Genomic DNA, 23096 nt, shown 5'->3' with positions numbered 1-23096 from the left:
GTACCAGTGTAGTGAAGTTCCTCAACTGAGCTGACATTTTGCACATCAAGTTGACAGATATAATTATGGTAGTGATGGTTGATGGACTGATGCAATCACTGGTACACACTTTACACTAATGGTTGCAAAAGTCTTCACCCTCCAGTCCTTGCTTACGTCACATACTCAGACGACACAGTCACTCTTGCCGTCCTCACAGATCTGCTCTGGACTGTCAGGGTCACCCGGTGGTGTGAGAATAACCAGTGATGTAGTGGGAGTTGATGAGGTTACCAAAGTGGATGTGGGTATGTGTTCCAGTAGCTTTTTGGCGACCCCACTGAGGGTCCCCATCTTCACCTCAGTGTCAGCAAGACAAAGGAAATAATAATTGCCCCCCCCTCACCTCAGCATCCCATTCTCATCAATAACCAAACAGCTGTAACAGCTGACAGTTTAAATACCTCAGAGTGACACTGCACAATAGACTCAGCTTCCACCAGCACACTAATGACATCCAACAAAGGAGCCACCAGAGACTATCAGTCACCCAAACGCTTAAAGGATTCCATGTTGGCCCCCCAGCTCCTCCTACTGTTGCACCAGAGCTTCATTTAGCCCATTTACCTGTACTGTCCCACATGTTGTCTGTTGCTATTTGGGCCAAACTCACATGCATAACCAATTAAGAGGATAATTGGTCTTCCCACACCCAACCTCACAGAGCTAAACAACAAAACCATGAACGCATTGTCACCTCAGCAGGACATGGTATCACAACACCACTCAGTCAACACCTTACCCTACACTACACCTATACTGTGCCTGCCCTTATGGTGCAGGTACAGAGCACTGAGGTACACAAGGGCTTGCGTGGTGCCATCGTCTTAAGGGACCCCTTCTCTATCATCTGTTAGTAAACCGACGATCCCTACATGTCATAGTTAATGCAATTTCATATTATATTCAATGCCGTTTTAGCTTGTTTTGCGGCTGCCGGCTGCATCCGCCTCCCTCAATACTGAACCAATTTTAAAACGAGTTGTACCTATGAATCATACGCACACATACACATGAGGAAATAGGGTCCAGGTTGAAAAATACCTAAGTTATCCTTTAATTCAAGGACCTTCATTGTTTTTCAAGCCAAGGACCCTTCAGCTGAAAGAGAGGTGGAGCAGTGTGTTACCTCTCTCAGTGACAGCTTACTGCCTGCAAACCGTAGTGTACTTATTAGGACGCTAACTTATTAACGTTAAATTATCTTGGCTCGTTATTAGCTGGTAACTAGCCTCAAGCGGTCTGGACTACCCTGCAGAAAGAAGGATGGCGAGGCGTTCGAGTGCCATTCACCAGGCCTTAAAATCAAGAAGGCCTCATGACCCCAACTCCTAGTGGGGATCAGGACTCTCAGGTTAGGAACCAATGTCTTAAACAATAGGCCTTGCTGAACAGGTCTGCAGGCGCTGTTTACTGTCACTGTATGTTGTCAGTGTGTGCTGTTGTATGTACTGTCGTCTGACATTCCCCTTGGAGACATTAAATCTGAGTCTAAACAAAGTTTCATACAGGAAAGGTTCAAGAGAGTTGAATTATTAGTATTCTCTGTGCTATCTTCAGTATCAGTACAACATGGCAGGAGCTCTTTATTGTTTCAGCTGCACCACAGTAAACCCCACACCATATTGACAGGAACATTTTACAGAACAGAACAGAACATTTTTTTGGCTGTGTCTCAATGTGCTTGCATTTCAAGCCATAAAAGGTGCTTTAACCACAAACAACAATAAATACGTGCATTTTCACGGTGAAGTTTTAACTAGCTTGAGAGCCTTTAGATTTTCAGAACAGAATGAGCCACTGTGTAAAATATCACGGCTCCTCTGGCCAACTCTGTAAAATAAAACACCGCTGCAACACCTCATGCTGGACTCGAATCAATAATCTCGGGCTAACTTCCAAACTATTTCCTGTGAGCACTCCATGTGACTCATACTACCTGAGAACAAGAGTAAGACTGTTGACTGGAGGATGTTGTGTGAGTAACAGAAAAATATTTCTAACCAATTTGCCCACTTGGCATCCTCCCAAGCAGATAAGAACATATCAGCATGAAATCATATACTAATTTGCAGGCCTCATATTTTGGGACAGCTTTTGATATACTAGAAATAATAGTGGGTAATTTTTTTGCCTTTGCTGATTTGCTGTCAGTAGATGAAAAAAATCTACATTTAAAAGTTGACATGAGCAGTTTGCAAGAGAGGCTTGCAGGAGAAGCACTGGATGCATGCAAATCATCATCATGGTGGTAAGCAAAACCTGTGTTTGGATGCTGTAATGTGACAGAACAGTGTCCCTGAAAGAATAGTAAATAACATAAGGACAATGTACTTTATAAAAGATAGTAAGGGCTTTAAATTTGCATTGTATGACACATTTTTTCAAACACAGAACAATTAAATTCATCCTTTTAGTCTCTCCCACTAAAATATCGAAACAGCGCCACCAGCCCATTGACTCCATCACTGTGGTCAAAAATGGTACTGCAGTTTTTGCCGCTTTGGCTGTTGCCATGGTGACGACTACCACGCCGGAGATGTGGAAAATGCTAAAACAATCTGATGGACAATTAATCCGAAAACACTCGTTCAAAGAGCAGACAGGAGAACAAAACAATATTTGACTTCACTTTAATATTTCACAAATCTGGATTCATTTGTGTCCCATTGAAAAAACAAACAAATAAATAAAAAAATGTAGCTATGCAAAACCTGCAGACTCACAACACCTGTCTGTCTGGTATATTGAATAGGAAGGTATCTATGAAACGAGGTAGCTTTATAAACCTTTAATGATATAAAACACCTCTCAAGAGGGTTCAGAAAGAATATTTTGGCCATATTTTTTCTGTAAAAAAAAATCTGTTTTAGGCTACTATAGACACATAAAAATGCAATAATAACAATAATAATAATTTAAAAATAAATGAATAAATATAATTTCTTTTGGTTAAACACTGTTCAAACAAAGAAAATCTGCACCTTTTACAGTCACACAATAGTACCCCCATTTATTCATTATCTATTTATTTTTTTTTGCTTTTTAATGTATAAGACGTGACTAAAAATAAGGAGAAAAAGGCACAATGGACTATTTTTGAATTTTGCTTTTCCACAAGTGGTTCAAGGCAAGGCAACTTTATTTCATACACCAGGGCAACTCAAAGTGCTTTACAGAACAATAAAATATAAAACATAATAAAGGATACAGATTTACAATAAGAGAATAAAGAGAAAAAAAGATATACAAGTTCAAATGAATTACTAGATGATTAACAGTTTAAAAAACACCATTAAAATAGCAAAAGTGCAGACAGGAGGCGCAAATATAAAAGTTTAATGTGGCAGGTTTTAGTCAGGCTAAACTCTATTAGCTAAATAAACTATGTAATAACAGCAGTAACATATGTACCTGTGTGTAAGTGTGCAGTGGTTGTACTGTAACTGAACCTGGATGTTATCTGGAGTAGCAGCGACAGGCCCTTTTGGCTCCAGCTCCAACTCCAGTGAGCTGCCTCAGCGCTGCGCAGTCAACCGTCAGCAGCGCCACTGGGTGCAGGGATATCCCGATGAAAGAGGAGACTGTTCGGGGTAAGTGTGACACCTCTACCGCTGGACTCCGCTCCGTGTTTTTACCGCTTACATCCTCAGCCTGTCTGTGTACTGTCGACACACGTAAAGCCGCGAACGAAACAGTTTTGCCTGCGCTTGTTTGGTGACAGAGTCTGGCCAAAGGCCCGGTGACCCACATTCTTATCTAATGCTGCATGTAAGCTAGCTAGCTAGCTCCGGCTAAAAGTGGGTTGACATACATTCAGTTGCGGACGAGTTGAACGCTCGCTACATGGCAACGTAAAGTCGCTACGCAGCAGGAAAACCCCGGGTATCTAATGTGTCATGATGAAGGTGCCATGGCGGTGTGTGTCATGTGTCGCAGTAAGTGTGGCAAACTGTAAAGCTCTTGTTTTGTTGCTGTAACTGACGTTAGCGAGCAAGCTAGGTGGCGTTAGCCTCATAGCAATCACTGCCCGGTGTGCCGGCCGGTATCACCGGCAGCGGGGATATGGACAGATAGATGTGTTGTACCTGGGCTTGTCACTTCAAGGCTGACTTTACTTCAGGTGACTTAACATATGTGACAACCGTACACATCTCACCGGCTCGGTCTTTTCCAAATCCACTGCCTCTTTTTAACGGTATGTCTGATTTTGTTTCCTCCCGGTGTTAATTAACAGATCTGTGACAGCTGCGTCTCTCCTCAAAACCACAGTCTTGGTTTCGCATGTTTCTTTCCTGCTGTTCTCCATTCAACAGATATGGAACTGATCACACAGTCACTTCACGTATTCACTCGCTCATCTACCTGTCAGGCATGTCCAGAGGTGTAACTTGGACCTGGATCATACCTGTTAGCCTCACAGGAACTGGATGATCAGTTACGCAGCCTCATATGGGGATCAGATGTGTTTTATATATGTGATCCTGCAACATGCATATGAAACAAATGTGTAATGCTGCTTCATGTGATGTGAAAAAAAAGTTTATTCTTTAAAATGTCAGCAGAATAGGATGCCAAGCTGGATTTTCAATTATGGAGTGTTTGCCACAGTAATTTATCGAGACACAAACAGGCATGTTGAATCTCTGAATCAGGTTCATGTTGTGTCAAAGCCTGGATGGCAACTCAGATTTTAAGTTTTTATAATTTAGCTCAGTGGTTCCAAACTGGTGGGTCACGGTCCAAAGGTGGGTCGTGGGTCCATTCCAATTGGACTCACAAACATCTCAAGTTTGTAGAAAAAACAGTATTTTTAAGTCTAGTGAATTTTCAGCACAGAGTTTTTATTTTGAAGTGATGTTTCCAGACGGCTACTTGACAGAGACGTCAAACTGGCTCATCGATATGGTCAAATGCAGGTATAACACTCAGTGTATTAAACTGTGTTGACCTCGACCTAATGACTAAAGCCTAGTTCACATTACACGATTTTCACTGCGATTTTGACGTCGCAGAGGATCTTGAGAGCCACCTTAGGTCGGAGGTGAGTCGGCAGATAGTCTGCCACGACGAGTCCTCATGTGTGAACAAGCCTACGAGCAAGTCGCCCCCTCGTGTGTGACTGGGACTGGATATCTGGTGTGCTAGAAAACTGGAGAAGTCTAACACGACTGACAAAGAGCATCAGCCAATGAGAGGCGGGATACGTCCCACGTCAGCATGCAGGAGGACGGAAGAAATGTGAGGAGGACAAGCCGCAGGACTTTGGGCTTGTTTTTTTTGTAAAGTCACTTAAAAATATTGGTAGTCGGGTTGCGTTTTTTTTTTTTTTTTGGGCTTGTTTCTAAAGTGGAGTTGCTTATTTGGGCTTGCTCTCTAAATGTTGCCTTTCCCTATCCATTGCTTCTTTGGGGCTTGTTTCCATAGCCCTGGTTTCTTGTTTCTCTCCCAAGATCTGGCAACACTGACAAGCCGGCAAGCAACAACAACAACGGCAGCGTCCACAGGATCACGGGGAGCGCGTTGTGTTTGGACCCAGGCCCTGGAGGCAGATCGGATTCAACACTGGGAAGAATATCCATGCCTTTACGATGTGTCGTCTCCAAGTTTGGTGACGTCACCGCGTTATCTGGGGCTCTGTCGGTGAGGGCTCGGTGGAGAAGTCTTGTGGTGTGCACACACAGGTCGTAACACAGTTGGCGAGACTCCCGATGACAGAAACGCACATTGGCAGGTATGAACACTGATTTTGTGTCTCCGCGACGCAAAATCAGGGTGAAAATTGTGTAATGTGAACTCGCCTTAAGGAGAAATCTGGACCAGTTGGGAACCACTGATTTTGCCTTACTCCAGATGTGAACTCCAAGCTCTCCATGAGTAAATCAGAGCAAATACTATTTTTTGAACACAACTCCACTGAGTAAAGTACACTTCATCCAGTGGTTCTCAACCTTTTTCATGCCAAGACCCCCTAAATTAATACACACAAACCCCCATTTGATAATATTCCGCTTCAGGGACCTTCATCTGAAAACATTTTGGTTGTCACACGATCAAGACCAGAATCCTGCACTTGTCGACTACAGTTTAGGAGTGCAGGAAGTGAAACCTATGATCATAATGGTCACTCTCATGACTCTTATTCACATTGGCCCACTTCTGTAGTGAACTGACAGTGAAGATTAACGATGCTCCTTTTGTCTGGGGACCCCCTGAAACTCCCTCAAGGACCCCGGGGAGTTCCTGGACCCCTGGTTTGGAACCACTGATGCAGCCTGTGATTCATTATAATTCAATTCAGACTTGTTGCGACATGATGGTCTGGCACTGTACATAATGCAATAATATAATGTGATTAAGTTGTGATTTTAAATGGAACTTTTTAATGTTTACTTTACTTAGATATTTGTTGTTTGAGGTAATGTTGAAATGGCTTCTTTTATATTTTAAACACTTACAACAACAGTCGTTTTGAGGGTCATTTGCAGTAGAGCTGAGCTATACATCAGTATGCCATTTATCAGGTCAGATGTCTTCCAAAAATGATTACCTAAATACTCAAGCCAGCTGAAATGACAATTCCTGTTTTAATTCCCATTATAACACAGTCTGATTTTATGAAGAACTAGAATACTCTCAACCTCATATTTCCTACAAGCTAAACATAACCATCAGAAACAATTGTACAGTCTGTCATGATTTTGTACATGCATTTTCTATGCGTGCAGAAATCAGACAGTCACATTTTCCAAGAGGCCATTGTTAATTAATAATAGCCTACCTTGCAGGCGTGTTCAGACACAGCAGAGGTTTAGCTGTTATTGAAGCATGGAAAAATACTTTGACACCTTTCTTTGTTGCTGGCCCTCTGGCTGGCTGCAGGTGAGGAAAGCAAACTATTTAAGCAGATCATTACTACTGTCTAGTGTGTTTCATTGTTGCTTGGCATCTTTTAGACACTGGATAAGTTTCTCCAAGTGTATTTAAAAACTTAAACTGCCCACATATATTTTCACTTTATTTGTGTTGTGTGTATTGTATACAGCAGTTCTGGAAAAAAAAATAGTGGGCAAACTTGGCAGCAGAGTGTTGGCATGTTGTCTTAAAGCAGAAGAGGGGGTGGGACTGACAACACTGTCAGACAAGAAGGGGGAGAGAAACACATACAGATTACATTATTACGCTCTACGCCTAATAATGTAATTACTACACAGCTGTCATATCAGGCTCTTCCGATACAGAGGAGCCTGCGTGGATTCAGCTGTGATGTTCTCCGGCTTTAGGCTAACGCAGACTTGCAGCTGGAATCATTCAGTTGACTGATAAGAGGTGGTGGTGGTACTGCCAGTACTGTACATCCCGAGTTGATACTGATAGCCAGCAGATTGGGACACTTCTCATTGATTAGAGACCTGTTAATGAATGCCAAAGTTTGTAAATTTACAGTAGTGTATTTCTCAGGTTTCATGTTTTGCTTCTGCAGATTAGTTGGAATAAAAAGTCGACTCAGTGGCTGCGTAATCACCGAGGCCTTGGGCTTAGTGCAGTGGCTTTAATGTGAAGTGCACATTCACAGTGTATCAAGCGTGACTTCTACAGTGTCATCTTAATCTTACTGTGGCGATTATCAGAGAGAAATTTCACGTGCCACAATAAACAAAGTGGCACATGATCAGATTTACACGCACAAGGCTTTCACAATAATGTTCTTTAATACACATATATGACTAATTTCATTGGTCAAGGTCGACCATATGTGTGCTACAGTTTGTCAGACCTGCTATCGTGAGGTTAAAGGCTTGACTCTGTGTTTTGACACCGTCTCTGCAGGAGCTGACCCTGACTTTGACGTCATCTAAAGTCTTTTGCAGTTGTGACTTTATCGTGCTCAAAGGTAACACTATAGCAGAGGGTTTTTAGCTTGTGTAGAGGACCTGCAGAGGAGGCAGAAATGTATTTGTCGATACCACTAGCAGTTAAATCCCATGATTCTAGACACTCGCTTCTATATAAATAAATAAAATACAAAACCAATATATCCCATGTGGGTTCATGAGATTTTGTGGGCAAGGAAACACATTAATACACAACCTACAGTATATTAACATATTTCTCCTTCACTGTTATTGTTGTGGGCAGCATGGTGGTACAGTGGTTAGCATTGTTGACTCACAGCAAGAGGGTTCCCAGTTCGAATCCAGGGTGGGGGTTTGGATCCAGGGGTGTGCGGAGCATGCATGTCCTCCAGGTTCTCTGGCTTCCTCCCACAGTCCAAAGACATGCAGGTGGTGACTCTAAATTGCCTGTAGGTGTGAATGTGAGTGTGAATGGTTGTCTGTCTGTATAGCCCCTTTTTAGACAGGAATTGTGCAAATTTGCAGGAAAGCCCAATCAGTCTTTTTTCAGCATTGGCAGTATAAAAACAAAATCGGGGAGTGCAGCAAAATGCCACCTACCTACTTTTGTTTATACAGAATGTGCCTTTTTCGGGGCAATGGGGGGCGTGAGCAAGTAACAAAACGTGTAGCTCAGTGTGTGACGTAAACAGTGACGTGGGAGGGAAGCCACGGCTAGTCAGTCCTTTGGCAATTCTTTCATAAGTTGGCCCGACCTTCACCGTCCCCGTCCCCGTCATCTGACGGTTAATGGACTCTTCGTTTGCGAGGACAAGGAGGGCGCGCAATTCCTTGTCTCCCCAGTTGCTCATCTTTACAGTGTCTGTCAGGTTTGTGTTTCCCTCTTGCTACTAGTTGCTCGCTAATTCCTGCTATCAGCTGTTTCCTGTTTATCCACTGCCAGTGGCTCGCACCTGTGGCATCATCAACAGCTCATCCCACAAGTCATCAACAGCCCCTCCTGTTGCAGAAGGCTGCCTCAGTCTGTTTAAACTGAAAGGGTTCTGCCAATATGTCTACCCTACGAGGCAGAAAATTGGGCACCTCGGATCAACTCGCCAATCCGGCTCTGTGTGTCTAAACGCTCGCAGCTTGCCGGCAAAATGACCCACCATTCGCGGAAAATCTGGCAGTGTAAAAGGGGCTTATGTGTCAACCCTGTGATAGTCTGGTGACCTGTCTAAGGTGTACCCCACCTATAGCCCAAATTCAGCTGGGATAGGCTCCAGCCCCACGATAAGCGTTTACGGAAAATGAATAAATGAAATGAATTAATGTTATTGTTGTTCAGCACTTGTACATGTAAGATGTGGTGGTAGGTCTTTGAAATAGGCTGTGTGTCCTGATTGGATGGCAGGGTAAAAAGTGACAGTAATGAGTGCAGCGTCAAAATTTTTCAACTCTCAGCAACCAGAAAAAAATGCCAAACATGGAACGTTCAGCACAGAATAGACATTTCACCCCATCAGGTCCGAAAGAATTGCATCCTCGTAACCTAGGACACTGGAGAAAAACAAATAGCATCACATTTTCAGAACCAGTTCTTGTCAGATTCCTAGGCCTGACTGATGACGAGTCACACTTGTGAGGCACCCTCAGCAGTGACAGTCCTAACTTTTGCTTTCATCTAATGTAATATAAGTACTACCTTTGTTCATTTTACCAGTACTTCAGTGTACTTAACTACATTTAGCACTTCCTTCTATTTGATGTCATTGCCTGGAGATTTAGGAGGCAGCATGTGACTGTCATGACAGCCATATAATATGCTGACTTCACCAGTGGAGCCGTGTTGTGGCTATAGACTGACGTTTCTCACTCGCGTCCCTGCGGCAGATAATCTTGTGCCACCAATATTTGGTCTGCGTCACACGGAGTCATTAATGCTGTTTGTTGAGATATATTGCCTGTTGAAATGAATCATTGTAATGGCATGGTTATTATTGAGGCCATAGTTAAAAGGTGCTGTTGTACTGGACCACATTATGCTAAGAGTATAATGAGCGTACAATGAGTCTATTTTGTTAGGGTGAACTTAATTTACAAAGTCAGCAGTATGTCAAAGTATTTCTCTCGAAAATGTAGTGAAGTGGACTAGTGGAGGTATAAAGTAGCATAAAATGGAAAACAAATGACATACAAGTATCTAAAAATTGTACTAAAGCACTTAAAAAGATGTACTTAGTTACTTTCCACCAGCGGAATCAGAACATAAAAGAATTCAACACATATTATAGTAACGCTGAGGTCTACATTTCATTAAGAGGGAAGCAAAACTCCATTTAAAGTTCTGGCATTTAAAGTTAGTCGTGTCATCTTTGGTAAACATTATATGTCAAGATAATACAATATTATGTTTATTTACCAAAATGTGTTTGACAGCCAATCACTGCAGAGCTGATTTGTTAAGACTTGACATGTAACACACCTTTAGATGAACTTACACTACACTGACCATGTTCATTGTAATGAAGGAATATGTCACCCAAGACAGCTTTAAGACCCTTTTATGTGTTTTTAATGAGTTTTTGGACATTGGAGTTTTATGGTATAAGTTTGTTGAGATACAATAATACAAGCATGATCTCCGAAATTCGTCTACGAGTGATATTGGCCAGACATTAAATAAGAGACAATAAAAATGTGCATTTATAAGCCAGTAAATTAACTATGACATGTGCTACCGTGAATAGCTAACATGAAGAAAATAAAAGGTCAATATTTTGAATGAGCTCATTGTGTCAGTAAATACACAGAGGAGACATTTAAAGGGGATTAATGATAAATTATACTGGTTTCACTTTAGTGCTTGGTTTCTCTGAGCACACAGCAACAAAGTTGCAGAGAAATCCTTTTTCCACACAGGGTTGTTTCTATCACATTGACCTTTCTCTGAGAGCTGAGAGATTCTTCCTGTCAAAAGAATAAAATCCACAGTCTTTGTAAACAGACACAAGTGGCCTAATGCACTTAATCACAAACAGAATCATCAAAATAATGGTCCATTAGTTGATGAAACTCTTTGGCACATGTCTCAGTTTGTACAAGGTTGATTCCTGTGATGCTAGCTGATGAAGAGATGAGGGAGAAGTAGTTTCTATACAGACTCTACATTCAGTGAATGTAGAGTCTGTAGGCAAACCCCGGAGATCTTGCCTCCGGAAGAAGAGCGGAAGAGCCCTGGTTTCCGGTTGTAGGCTGTTTGTAGTCCGCGTGATATTGACCAGTCATGTTTGAGCCGACTGCAGTTGTTTCCAGGTTAAACGGTCTGTGTGGTGAACTAATGAGGCGGAACATAATTGGCATCACTGCAAACTCTTAATCCATCACAATGGTTCAGCATATTTACTTATATATAAACAGAAGTCGGAAACGGAAATTCGCCTCCTCCGCCCAAATCAAACCGGAATGCCAAAAAGGCTGTATCACCGTCTGCCAGAAGTCAGACGGTGAATACAGCCGATGGGTTCTGAGAATGAGGGAGAAGAGACTCGCTAAACTTTTGAACATGTGAAAATGAGTTTGTGGACTACTCTTTTGAAGCCTCAAGTGTGGCGTTTGGCTATTGTCATCTTGTTTTTGGGGGGAAGCCAGTAGCGACCATATTTGGATGAGTATGTGGAGCTGTGGAGAAGTAAGGGGTGGATAAAACGGAGAACCTCGAGCTAGTCTGGTTTGGAAAGTGCATCTGTAATTCATGTGAACTGTGATAAAGTAGGGTTGCTCTTTGAAAGAGTGTTCTTGCATTATTATGCTATTATCATTATAATCGTGGAATAAGATGGTATCAAAATGATTATTGTTTATTGCATTTATTTCTAGGACTGTATACTGTCCAACAAAGGCAGTTATCACGACAGGCCTACTGTAATTAAGACATTGGGCCTCATTCACTAATATCTGCGCAGAAATGTTCTTACTCTCTGCAAAAAATAAGTACTTGCGCAAAATCACCGTCGGATTCATGACGTGCATACCGGCCAATTTTGTTCTCACTACCGTGCGTATGTTAGTAAATCAGAACCATTCTAAATTGACAGGCGCGTGTCCGCGATCTGCAATCAGCATACTACCACGCCCCCATTTCTCCATATAAGGAAACCGCTTGCCTAGAGTTGATTCATGAATGAAGGAAGCGGTTACGCGAGGAGAGAAGTAGTAAATTTCACAGTTTGTTAGAAGTGATGGCGCCGGGTCTTACAGGAATGCCATGGGTCATTGTAAGATTGTGGAGGACACAGCATGCCAGGATGATCTTGCACACCTTCTCAGGGGTATAAAGTAGTTTGCCACCGGCCGTATCTGATCCAAACACATCCAACGGCCCTTAAGCACGCCAAAAGTGCGCTCTACGGCTCGTGTGTGGGCATGTATGTTATTATAGCGCACCTCTTGAGGGGTTTCAGGGTTTGCGTATGGTGTCATCAGCCATGTTTTAAGGCCATATGCCCGGTCACCCAAACAATATAACATTTTAACATTAACGGAATAGAGACTTACTGAAAATACTAACTTAAAACAATTGAAATAAAAGACTAGAACAAAAGATGCTCACCAACAAGCCATCCACTTCTCACAGCCCCTGCCTCCAAACGCATTCCCACTGTACTGTTTTGCAAAATAAATGAGTCGTGGTGCCTCCTGGCCAGCGGATATGGCAGTCGGCATTACAGATCATCTGCACGCTGATGGAGTGATAGTTTTTCTGTTCATGTTATTGTTAATATTTTAACTGTCACAATGATGAGGGTGAACGTGTGTCAATTTCATGGTAATTTAATCCATTTGGCCAATATATTAGTAAATTAATTATTTTAAAAAATGTTAATTAAATCTCTTTTTCATGAATGTGGTTTTATAGACTCTGCATGTACTTAAAAGGTGTTTGCATTTTCTAAGTCAGTTCGGCCTTCCTCATTTGTGCGTATGCATGGTCTGAGGCAGTTATAAATTTGTTCGCAGAGTAAGAACAAATTCGGGTAAGAAAATATTGATGAATCCCGGATTTGTGCGTCAAACGATCGTACGCACAGTTTAAGCACAGATTTGTGCGTACGCACTGTTTGTGAATGAGGCCCATTTTTGGGCGATCAAAATGTTAACTTTGAGCTGCTTGCACATTGCCCCAGGGTTAAAGTTCTAAGAAAAAGCCATGGACAACACTCAGAAACAAGTTTATAGCTATAAAAATGTACACAATGCCATGGATACACCTTGCTATGCCTCTACGCCAATGACTGTATATAAAGATAGACAATGCCAAAACATCCGGATACAGGGGCTGCCATCTTGCACTGGTGACGTCATTTAAAGCTTGAGTCTATGCATGAGTGGAGCTGGAGTAATGATTTCTTGTCTCATGTCCCATCTGCCAACATGGAGTGGGCGGAGTTTACTGCAGCCAGCCATCAGGGGGCGGTCGCGATGTTACGGCTTCACTTTTAGGAAGCTGTCATGTCATCCATCTTTATATACAGTCTATACTCTATCCTTTAAATGGGACCATAATTTGCAAAATGAACATCGTGCTGTATTGAAGAAGACTTGAAACTAGAGATTTAGACCACTTGTTTACTGATGTAAACCAAGGTAAATCAAGTCAGAAGTGGATTTATTTTTTCATATACCTTTTTTTCCCAACAGTGGATTTGCCACCTGCTGGCCAGGCCCTTCCACATTAACTTAACTTTTCAGACCCAGAGGCTACGTCCATGTCTTTATACAGTCTACGGACTAGACTGCATTTGGATAAACAGCACGTGTGCATACAATCATACATTTTCTAACACAGTCTTCTCCGTGCAAACACTAGTAAAGGTAGTAATGCATGTGTCACCTTGATATAAACATGAGAAAACAAAAGTAATACTTGCTCAGATTTCTTCAGAGAGCAGTTTGTCGTGAAATTGACCTACATGGAGATCAGGGCGAAATGAAACTGTCTTAGAGTGACACTATCTGATTTTACTACGATCAGGAGAGAAATGGGTCAGGTCTATTAGGTGTTCCCTAAAAAGCGACGGGGTAGAGGTGCACCAGTGTTATCTGTAGCATCAGTGTCATGGCTGATAGCTTCTCAGTACTCACCTTGGGCATTAGCAAATGAATGTGACTGTTTTGTAAGCTGAAACTGATTTTTATAACAAAAGCTGTGATGTGGGTGATTGTCGTCATTCAAAAGATCGTAATGGCGTCACTGCAACGAGGTCAAAGCTGACAGAATAAAAAAGGTCAGCTAGAACACACATTCATTTCGTGCTGAAAACCATTAGTGATTGATTCATGTTGTCTGTTGCACAGAAAATTAATCAACAACACTTATCTTGTTTAATAATTTTTTAAGTCATAATCGAGAAAAATAAAAGCATATTTAGTTCCAGCCTCTCATATTTAAGGATTTGCTGCATCTGTTCAGATAAAATCAGCACTTTGTAACCTTGAGTTCTGGGAAAATGTGACTGGCATTTTAACACTTTTCAACAACTGTTTTCTTAATTCTTTTACAGACAAACCAACTAAATGATAAAAAGTTGTTCATATTAATGAAAATGAACATAATAGGTAATAAGTCTCAGCCCCATGTTAGTTTAAATGCCTAATTTCATGCTTGATTCGCTAATAAATATGAGGGCTGCACAGTTATCAAATGTAATTGAAATCACAGTATGACCCAGAGCAATATCCAAGTCACAGGAGCAGCAATTTTTGATGAAGGTAAAATGTGTTACAACATAAAGTTATAAATAAACATAGAAAGAAATGCTCCGGCCTACAAATCATAACCCAATTGCAATATGTAACACGATATTTTGTGTGGCAATACTGGTATGAACAGACTTTAACTTTATCTTATTAGATAAATCAGATGTTGACAAAGTTTTCCTTTGGGGACATAATTTACAGTTGAAAAAAGATGACAAATAGCAATATGTCGCGATGTATGTTACAGCAATACTCAGCATACCCAAGTATCATGACAATAGCGTACTGTGGGGTGATTCTTACCCCTACCACGTAATAATGTTGTTGGTTTGGAGAAATCAGTGTGAGAATGTGTTCATATTGATATTGGAGGTCCCAGTAAATTAAAAAGACTGTAAATGTCAGGCATATCACAGGAAGCCTACAAATAAAGGATAGTGTAGTGTGAGGCCAATATATTATCACAAATAACATATTAACAGCATTTTATGGCTCTGTTTGTAAGTGCTACTAGTATGATAACTCAAACACACACTGACGTGGACACCGACATGCACATTCACACACTTTAAGCATCACATTTTACAAAAATGATACGAAGCTTTATCGTAATGCACTCCAAGGAGCAGATGCTTATGTTTACAATGACTGGAAATAAACCTCCTTCCTAGCCAATGGCCAAGGACTCGTGTTGTGAATGAACTTCGAAGAGACGCATGTGTGTGTGTGTGTGTGTGTGTGTGTGTGTGTGTGTGTAGAGCTGTTCTCTTATTTCTGCAGTGCTGTGGGAGGCTCACGATGACCCAGATGTTTTAGTTCTGATAGAGTAATGTGAGTTTCTTCGCTCTAAGCCACTCATTTGTAAATCGAGCTTTTCTCTCTCTGTTCAACAGGTGAGGAATTCAGACAGCAGGCGACTGCGGAGTCCTCTGTCATGAGGGGAAGTGGTTAACTAACCATCACTCAGAGACAAAAGGTAAGACATCTTGGGCTTCACCCACTGAGTTTTGGTCTTGGCTGCGGCAGTGGACTGTTTTTGGGTCAGTCAGATTAGAGGATGGACAATCTTGGCTAATTAAGTCTTTTGAAGCCTAATTCATGAGGAGCTAATACAGAGACATTATACATCCATTTAGTAGTGTTCTATTTTTGATCTGCAGTCTTTCGATGTTTCTGCTGAATACAATGAACACGGAATTGAAATGGTGTTGAGTGAGTCACCAGAGCATTTCGAATCATTTTCTCACAACAAGATCTTACCATGAAAATGGTTTAATATTCTTTAACTGCATCTGCTGATATGATCAGTTTGTTTTTCTAATATTGCCACGTCTTTGCTTGCTATATGCATGTGTGTGCTTGTTTGTGTTTATCTTCACCCCAGTTGTAGACTGTGTATAAAGATGGACGCTGTTTCTTCACTTATCCCCACTGTATAAAAGTGAAGCCAAAATATCCGGGATATGGCCGCTGCCATCTTGCACTGGTGATGTCATTTAGAGCCAGAGTCTGGGCGGTAGCAATTTCTGCGGTGTCGAGTTCCGCCCAAACACTCATCCAACCAATCACTAGCAGCGACAATGTTCGCATCGTTTCGCAATCATGACATCAAACCCCCTCTTCTGTAGTATTGAATAACTAATTACGACAAAACTTCACAAAACTACAAAAAATGAACACTTGAACACACAACATGATAAGAACTACGTAAAATGACAGCAACCATCTTTGAGAAAAATGTATTTGACATGAACTTTGGCTCATGTCCCATCCGCTAACACAGTGGGGGCAGGCTTCATGAGTCATATTGCAGCCAGCCATCAGGGGGCGATTGAGATGTTTTGGCTTCACTTTTGGGGAGTGGTTATGTCCTCCATCTTTTTTATAAGGTCGATGGTCCCAAGTAGTGTAGTACAAAAAAAATACTGAATCTGGATTGATAGGTATATAGGCTAATGTCATTTTTTTTTTCCTATCCAACTGCTATGCACACATTCTGGCATCAAACTGAGGCACCGAAATCTGCATTGTGATTTGAACCAGTAGATACCAGTCATATAGGTTTTGGTACCTAACCCTAAGTATTTTTGGGGTTATCAGGTATCAAAAATTTGTTTGTCATGTTACATCAGTATCATTTAGTCTTAGGCTTTCAAATATTTACTGTGTTCAAGTTTAAAACTAAGTCTGCTCAAGAGGTTAATTTTTGTTTTATATTTGAGTAGAAATAACCAAATCTTTTAAGGACTTTATGAATATTTTCCACATTGTTTGTGATGCCAAATGGCACTACAAGGTGCAATTACTATAATTTGATTATAGCCATTTTCAGAGGTAACTCTGTAAGATTGCTGGTTTCATCCACGTGTTAAAAGTTCACTGTATTGGTTTAGCATAAACATTTAGCACTCCTGTAACTTGTTGGACTCACAATGGACAGTTTAGGTTGAAGTGCTTGAGAGGAAAATGTTGTATATGAGAATGTGACAAACTCTTGCGTGCCTAATCTGGCAACATGCCTCGTTTTGATCACACATGAGCAATGTTCGAAATTGTTCTGAAATTCACAAGTAGGCAGCGCCATGTTTGACGGCCGTAACTAATAGTTATTTTCGTTACTGATTTACAACTACATGTATAGTCTGCAGACACAATCAGCAAAAATCACATGAGAAGCTAAAATGTTGCATTTTTGCTTGATTGATGATTTATCAATTATTAAAATTGTTGATTTAGTTTCTGTCGACGAATCAATGCATTGACATTTTTTCAGACAATTTCTGCAGTGCATGTCTAACTGGATCTTGCGAGGTTGTCAGATCCTATCATTTGTTTGTGAATTAAGATTGTACAGTAGGGAAGTGTTCTGTTTATCTGAGATTATCTGCAGTCAGTAAAGTGTGATTTCGTCCTTGACACATTGATCTGTAGAGTGGAATATAATGTGGAGCCAAGTCCTCTGGGAAACTACAAGGCCATATACTCACATAGAGCAAAGTTGAGTAAAGACATAAGATATTTTGGTTTCTAATTAGTTAAACTTGCTTGAACACTGCTATAGAGAGGCGAGCTTCCTCCTCTCCTGGTCTTCCCCACGAGACCTTAATTCCAAAATCACAAGAACAGTAGTCAACAGTAAAAGACAAATAATTTTTGGATCCTGTTTGAATTGTGCTATGATTTACACATATGATGTTCGTCAGTTTAAAAGATAATTTTGCAACACAGGACAGCTGCAGTTTGTCGTAGTACCATTTAGTTTTACGTGAATCTGCTCAGTGAGCTACATGTCTGGTCCCACACGATATACGTCACCTATACGAGCTAGCTAGCTAGCATGGTAAGCTAGCCATGTTCCATGCACAAATGTAACATCATCGTACCTGATTTGTTTTATCCAGCAGCTCTTGGTGTTTTTATCAGCCGGGGAAACGAGAGAACGAGCAACACCCATTGCTCTATGAGTATATCTACAAAACACACAGGCATTGTAACTTTAGCAAGCGAGAAAGTTATGATGTCACTTACACAACTTGTGTAGTCTCTCTGACGTAATTTCAGAGTTCTAAACTTTAACAGTTTTACAACAAACTGTGACTTTCTTGACTTGCAAAATTGTCATATATGTAATTCATGGCGCAATTTAAACAGGATCAAAAAAATATTTGTCTCTTGCCATTAACTACCATACTTTTTTTTTTTTCCAAAATAAGGTCCCATGATGGTTCACTAGAAGGGGAGAGGCTTCACCTCTCTATGTACTGTGGCAACAAAATGTTGATTCTTAATAGAGTGGTGGGCCAGTTAGCATAATTAGCGTTTATGTTTGAGTTTAAGTGTTGGTGGACATATGTCAGTCATGTTTTGATCGTAGACTGTAGTCTTACAGGGCTGTAGGTCTGTAGTTATTCTTGATTGCCTCTCTTGTGCTGCCAGTCATCCTTCTGAACTCCAGTGACCCACTTGGCATCAGTAAGAGGCCCCTGGCTGAGTTCCTGCTCTGCTGGGACAGGAGGCCAGCAGCAGTGGAGGGGCCCCTGCCAACCACTGCTGCTTGCCTCTCAAACATTCCTGTCTGTGGGCTCTGGAGTGAAAATTCAAAACAAAGACCCATTTTGTGCTGCTGGGTCTGTGGATGTGTGCACTTCAAGTGGAAACACAGCTGGCTGCCCAGCATTGAGGGTTTGGTTGGTACAAGCGTATAGCAGTAAGGTGGGCAGAGATGACAAGCTTGTGTTGTGGATTTTATTGCTTACAGGCCAAATGACCATGATATTATTAAAACCATCCTCAGTTGCATCCCACATCCCCGGCACAACGACACTGCTAAGCCTGTGAACTCAAGGAATCATATCTTTGATTGCTATGCGGATGCCACCGGGATGTGCAGGCCTTGATGCTGCCTCAGACAGGATGTGTGACTGAGTAATTTATTCGTTGGTGTGTTTTTGTTGATTAGTGTGACCTCATTGGCAGTGACTCTTTTGCTTGCTGGCTTTTAAAATCTGCATAACATTATCCTAGATATTTCCCAACACTTGGAGCAGAATGAGAAAGAACAACCCCACTCCTTCTTATTTGCTCTTAACCTTAGTACCACATCAGTTTGTGCTGCAGACTATTGATGTTTACACATACCAGTCAGTTTTAAGTTTTAAATGGTTCACTGAATTCATCTGTCTTTCTAGAAATGCATTAAAACCCGTGCTCTGTTGTGACACCTGGGATCTTTGAGGGTTCACAAATCCCCTGTTCTCGGGTGTCAGGGTGTGACGTAGATGATGAAGAAAACACAAGGGTTGCTATGACACCAGAGTTTACCTAATCATGTGATACCTGCCACACAGTACTGTCTGCATACAGATTTGAAGCTTACTGTCTACATACAGGTTTGAAGCTTCAGAAAAATGTCCCCTTTTAGAGAAACTATACAAAAACATCAGATAATTTGAGGTATTTTTTTAATTAAAACAACAGTGGTGATGTGATGAACTAGTTGATGACTATTTTGATACAATCCATTGAGAGATATTTTGATGCACTGCAGAACACTACAGATATAGGGCCTCTACTTGGAAAAATCCGGATTTTTTTCCCACCAAAATGAAAACACGTAGCAGGGCTCGACAGTGCGGCGTTTCACTTGCATTTGCGACTAAAAATAGGTGTGTGCGAACTGTAAAAAATATTTAGGGGCACATGTGCGCATAAAAAAATCAGCCGAAGCAGCCTATATTTTTGTCAAAAAAAATATGATAATCTAACCGCAAACGTTGGAGGAACTCTAGCTGCCTCCCCTCTTCCTCTTCCCCGTGTGACACGGTTATGCGGTTTTCCAAGCCACTGTCGGCACAATGAATATCGTGCGCGACGCCAAGGGTAGAGGTGCCGCTTTGTCAGGTGTTGCTGCCCTCTCCATAGACAAACAATGGGACAGCCAGCGCAAAGCGGTTTTACAGCTGATCATGTGTAGAGGCCTTTAGGGACAATTCGCCACAGTGCTGCTGCTGGGCAGGGTGGAAATAAAGCCGTTTTCACACAGAGCGCGCAAAGCACAGACCTCCGCCGATGAACCCATTCATTGTGTATGTGCTACTGCTGTGCAGGAGCGCACCGCAATGCCGCCGAGCTGAGCGATGCGCGCCGCCAGCCTGCGCTCGAATTGAAATTTTTTTAATTTCACCGCAACGCTCTGTGATGACACCTCGGCGCCGCGCATCCAATAGAAGAGAAGAGCCTGAAGTAGACCCGAAAGCGGTCACCATGGAGCTGTAGCTCCTGAACAAGCCTGTAATCCCCCAAATCCTGTCCTCTGCGCCCTACCCCGTGGTGGGCGCCACGAAAGCTCTGTGTGAAAGTCCTGCAGAGTTTCAGAGGACCTGGAGAATGTTTTAGGTTAGTAATAACTTAATTAAACATAATTTTACCATTCTGTACATTTTATATACAAATTCATTAAATAATTTTGCTTGTAAATGTCTATTTGCATCATGTTTATTACGGAAAACACATTATTTGATCAATTTACATTGTGCCCCTAAAGTTCTTTGTGCGCTCCTTAATTTTTCAACTTAGGAGCACATGTGCTCCTTGGGAAAAAAGTTAGCGTCAAGCCCTGCGTAGACAGTCCTCAGATTGAGTTTGTGATGGCCCAAAAGAGCAACCGAGTTGACTGTATAGCTGGCTCCTTTTGTGATCTCTGTCTGCAAGTCACCTGGTACGAAGTGTTCAGCAAAAACCTCAGCTAGACCAGTAGGTCACCTGATCTGATGCACTCATAACTTTTTTAGGGAGGAACTAACTCTTTGAGTCTACTTATATTCTCAATTTGAATGGCTGTCTCCAGGGATGGCCATGGCGGTCTGTCAGTGGGCCACCACTGTGGTTCAGACTTAAGTATCTTTACAACTATTGGATGAATTGCCATGAAATGTTATTTTCAAGTCTACATGATAATGTGTAATGACTTGGCCACCAAATTTTTTGCTAACATAGTTAAATATCTCAACATCTACTTAATGGAGTAGCATATAATCTGAGTGATTTCCAACCTAGATTTAAAGACACTTCAGAAACAAGCGCTGAGGAAACTTTAAGGAATCTCTGCACCAGGATGAAGCGATTAAATATCATTTTCTGAGCAACGGTTTGTAAAAGTTCACTCATAAAAACCTCTTAAAATAATGCGTATGAGCCCTTCAAATAACAAAACATCAAATTACAATAAATTTGTAGAGAAACTGAAAGTCACGGATCAAAATGTACCAGTGAAACTGCTTCAAATACAACATCCAGGTGTGTATAAAAACAGTCAGTGAGGACAGCGTGTATATAAAGATGGACAACATGACCACTCCCCAAAAGTGAAGCCAAAACATCTCGATCAACCTCTGTTGGCTGGCTGCAGTAAAGCTCATAAACCCTGCTCTCATGGGCCAAAGTAAAAACTCAAAGTACACGTCAAATAAATTTTCCCCAGAGATGCTCTTTGTGATTTTAGATAGCTGTTACCACACTGATGTATGTTCAAGTGTTATTTTATTATGATAAGTTTGGTTATAATGAGTTATTTGATGCTATAGAAAGAGGGTTTGACGTCATGATTGACAGCAGTGTGTGCCAACCTTTGTTCTCACAGTCAATGGCGCTGCATATGGGCAGGAACATGATACTGCAGAGACTGCTACTGCACAGACTCTGGCTCCAGCGCAAGGTGGCAGTGGCCATATGTCCATGTTTATTGGCACCAATTTTGTGTACACTTCATGGTTTCTACTGACTTTGTTCATCCCATGACTTTTACTCTTGCACCTCCAGGAAGTTTGTTTTTCCATTGAAATATATTGACAACTATTGTTTGGATTGCCGTAAAATTCGGTGCAGACCTTCATGGTTCCCAGCGGATGAATTGTAAAAACTTTGATCGCCTAATTTTCATCTAGCACCATCATCAAGTTAAAATTTAGCTAACAGAGCAAACTAAGATGATGGACATGGTAAACACTGAACCTCTTAAACATCAGTATGTTAGCATTGGTACTGTGAGCATGTTGCCATTCTAGCATTCAGCTCAAAGCACCACTGTGCGTAAGTGTTAGTACTGAAAGATAGAAAGCCACCTGGAAATTTCCTCTATGCACACTGCAGTGCTAATCACTCCACCACATAATAGTACAAACTGATTTAAAAAAGAACTGCACTTTGTCAGTTTTAGAAATGTTTTGAGTGCAGGAGAGAAATGGTAAATTAGTATCATTAGTTTGTAGTTGGCATAATATAAAAGCTTGATTTGGTACCACTGTGAATAAAACAAGAACTAAAGTAAAACAAGCTATTTGAGACTTCAGCTTGCCTCTGCACTGACAGCTGCTGCTCCTTTGCACATCAACAAGTAGTTTCTATCCTCATGAGCGACATTCTAATATGCAGTGATATTGTCCTGTGTGGTGGAGCATATAAGAAGCACAACAGCTGCATGCATCCCAGGTGGATATTGATTTCTGGTCTTTGGTTTACATTTGGATTTTCATCAGTGGGCACACTTAATATGTCACCTGTTACTTGAATTTCCAACCTTCCTGATTCATAAGAGAAAGCTGTTTAGCTGTGCTGCATTCTCTCTTTGTCCCCTAATTTAATAGTGAAAGCACTCTCCCTGATGGAGAGAATCTGCTCCATAATACAATAAGGATGGGAGGGATCGCTTGTGATTGGTTTCCCCTAAATGATGCAGAGTGATGGCCCCTGCTGTGTGTTACTGCAGCGCCGCACAGCTCGACCTGTCACAGTGTTTTACATCCTCAGACTTAAGTCTAATAATTCTCAGCGTATGATGGAGGGAGTATCAGCTGCGGAGGAATTCAGCCGGGCTATTTTCACTCTGCACGGTGAGGCCGGTTGCTATGGTGTTGCCCATTGGCACCGTTGCTGTGCTGGCATCTCAGTGCGGGGTGTGGCGGG

General features: G+C 41.5%; 1 protein-coding gene across 3 annotated transcripts in view; it reads left to right on the top strand.

Annotated features, from left to right (window-relative positions):
* The first annotated feature begins 3482 nt into the window (after positions 1 to 3482).
* The window catches only part of clocka (clock circadian regulator a), a 43979-nt gene continuing 24365 nt past the window's right edge, over positions 3483 to 23096 (top strand). For 2 of the 3 annotated variants that reach the window (XM_049587642.1, XM_049587640.1), the window contains exons 1-2: positions 3483 to 3632; positions 15530 to 15612. The gene's annotated coding sequence lies outside the window, so the exon portion shown is untranslated. The remainder of the gene's footprint in view (positions 3633 to 15529; positions 15613 to 23096) is intronic. The other variant, XM_049587641.1, reaches the window with a different exon arrangement.

This window comes from Epinephelus fuscoguttatus, linkage group LG10 (genome assembly GCF_011397635.1).
Source record: "Epinephelus fuscoguttatus linkage group LG10, E.fuscoguttatus.final_Chr_v1".
Classification (NCBI taxonomy): Eukaryota; Metazoa; Chordata; class Actinopteri; order Perciformes; family Serranidae; genus Epinephelus; species Epinephelus fuscoguttatus.
The sequence above is the reverse complement of the archived record's forward strand: the minus strand, read 5'-3'. Positions and strand labels throughout refer to the sequence as shown.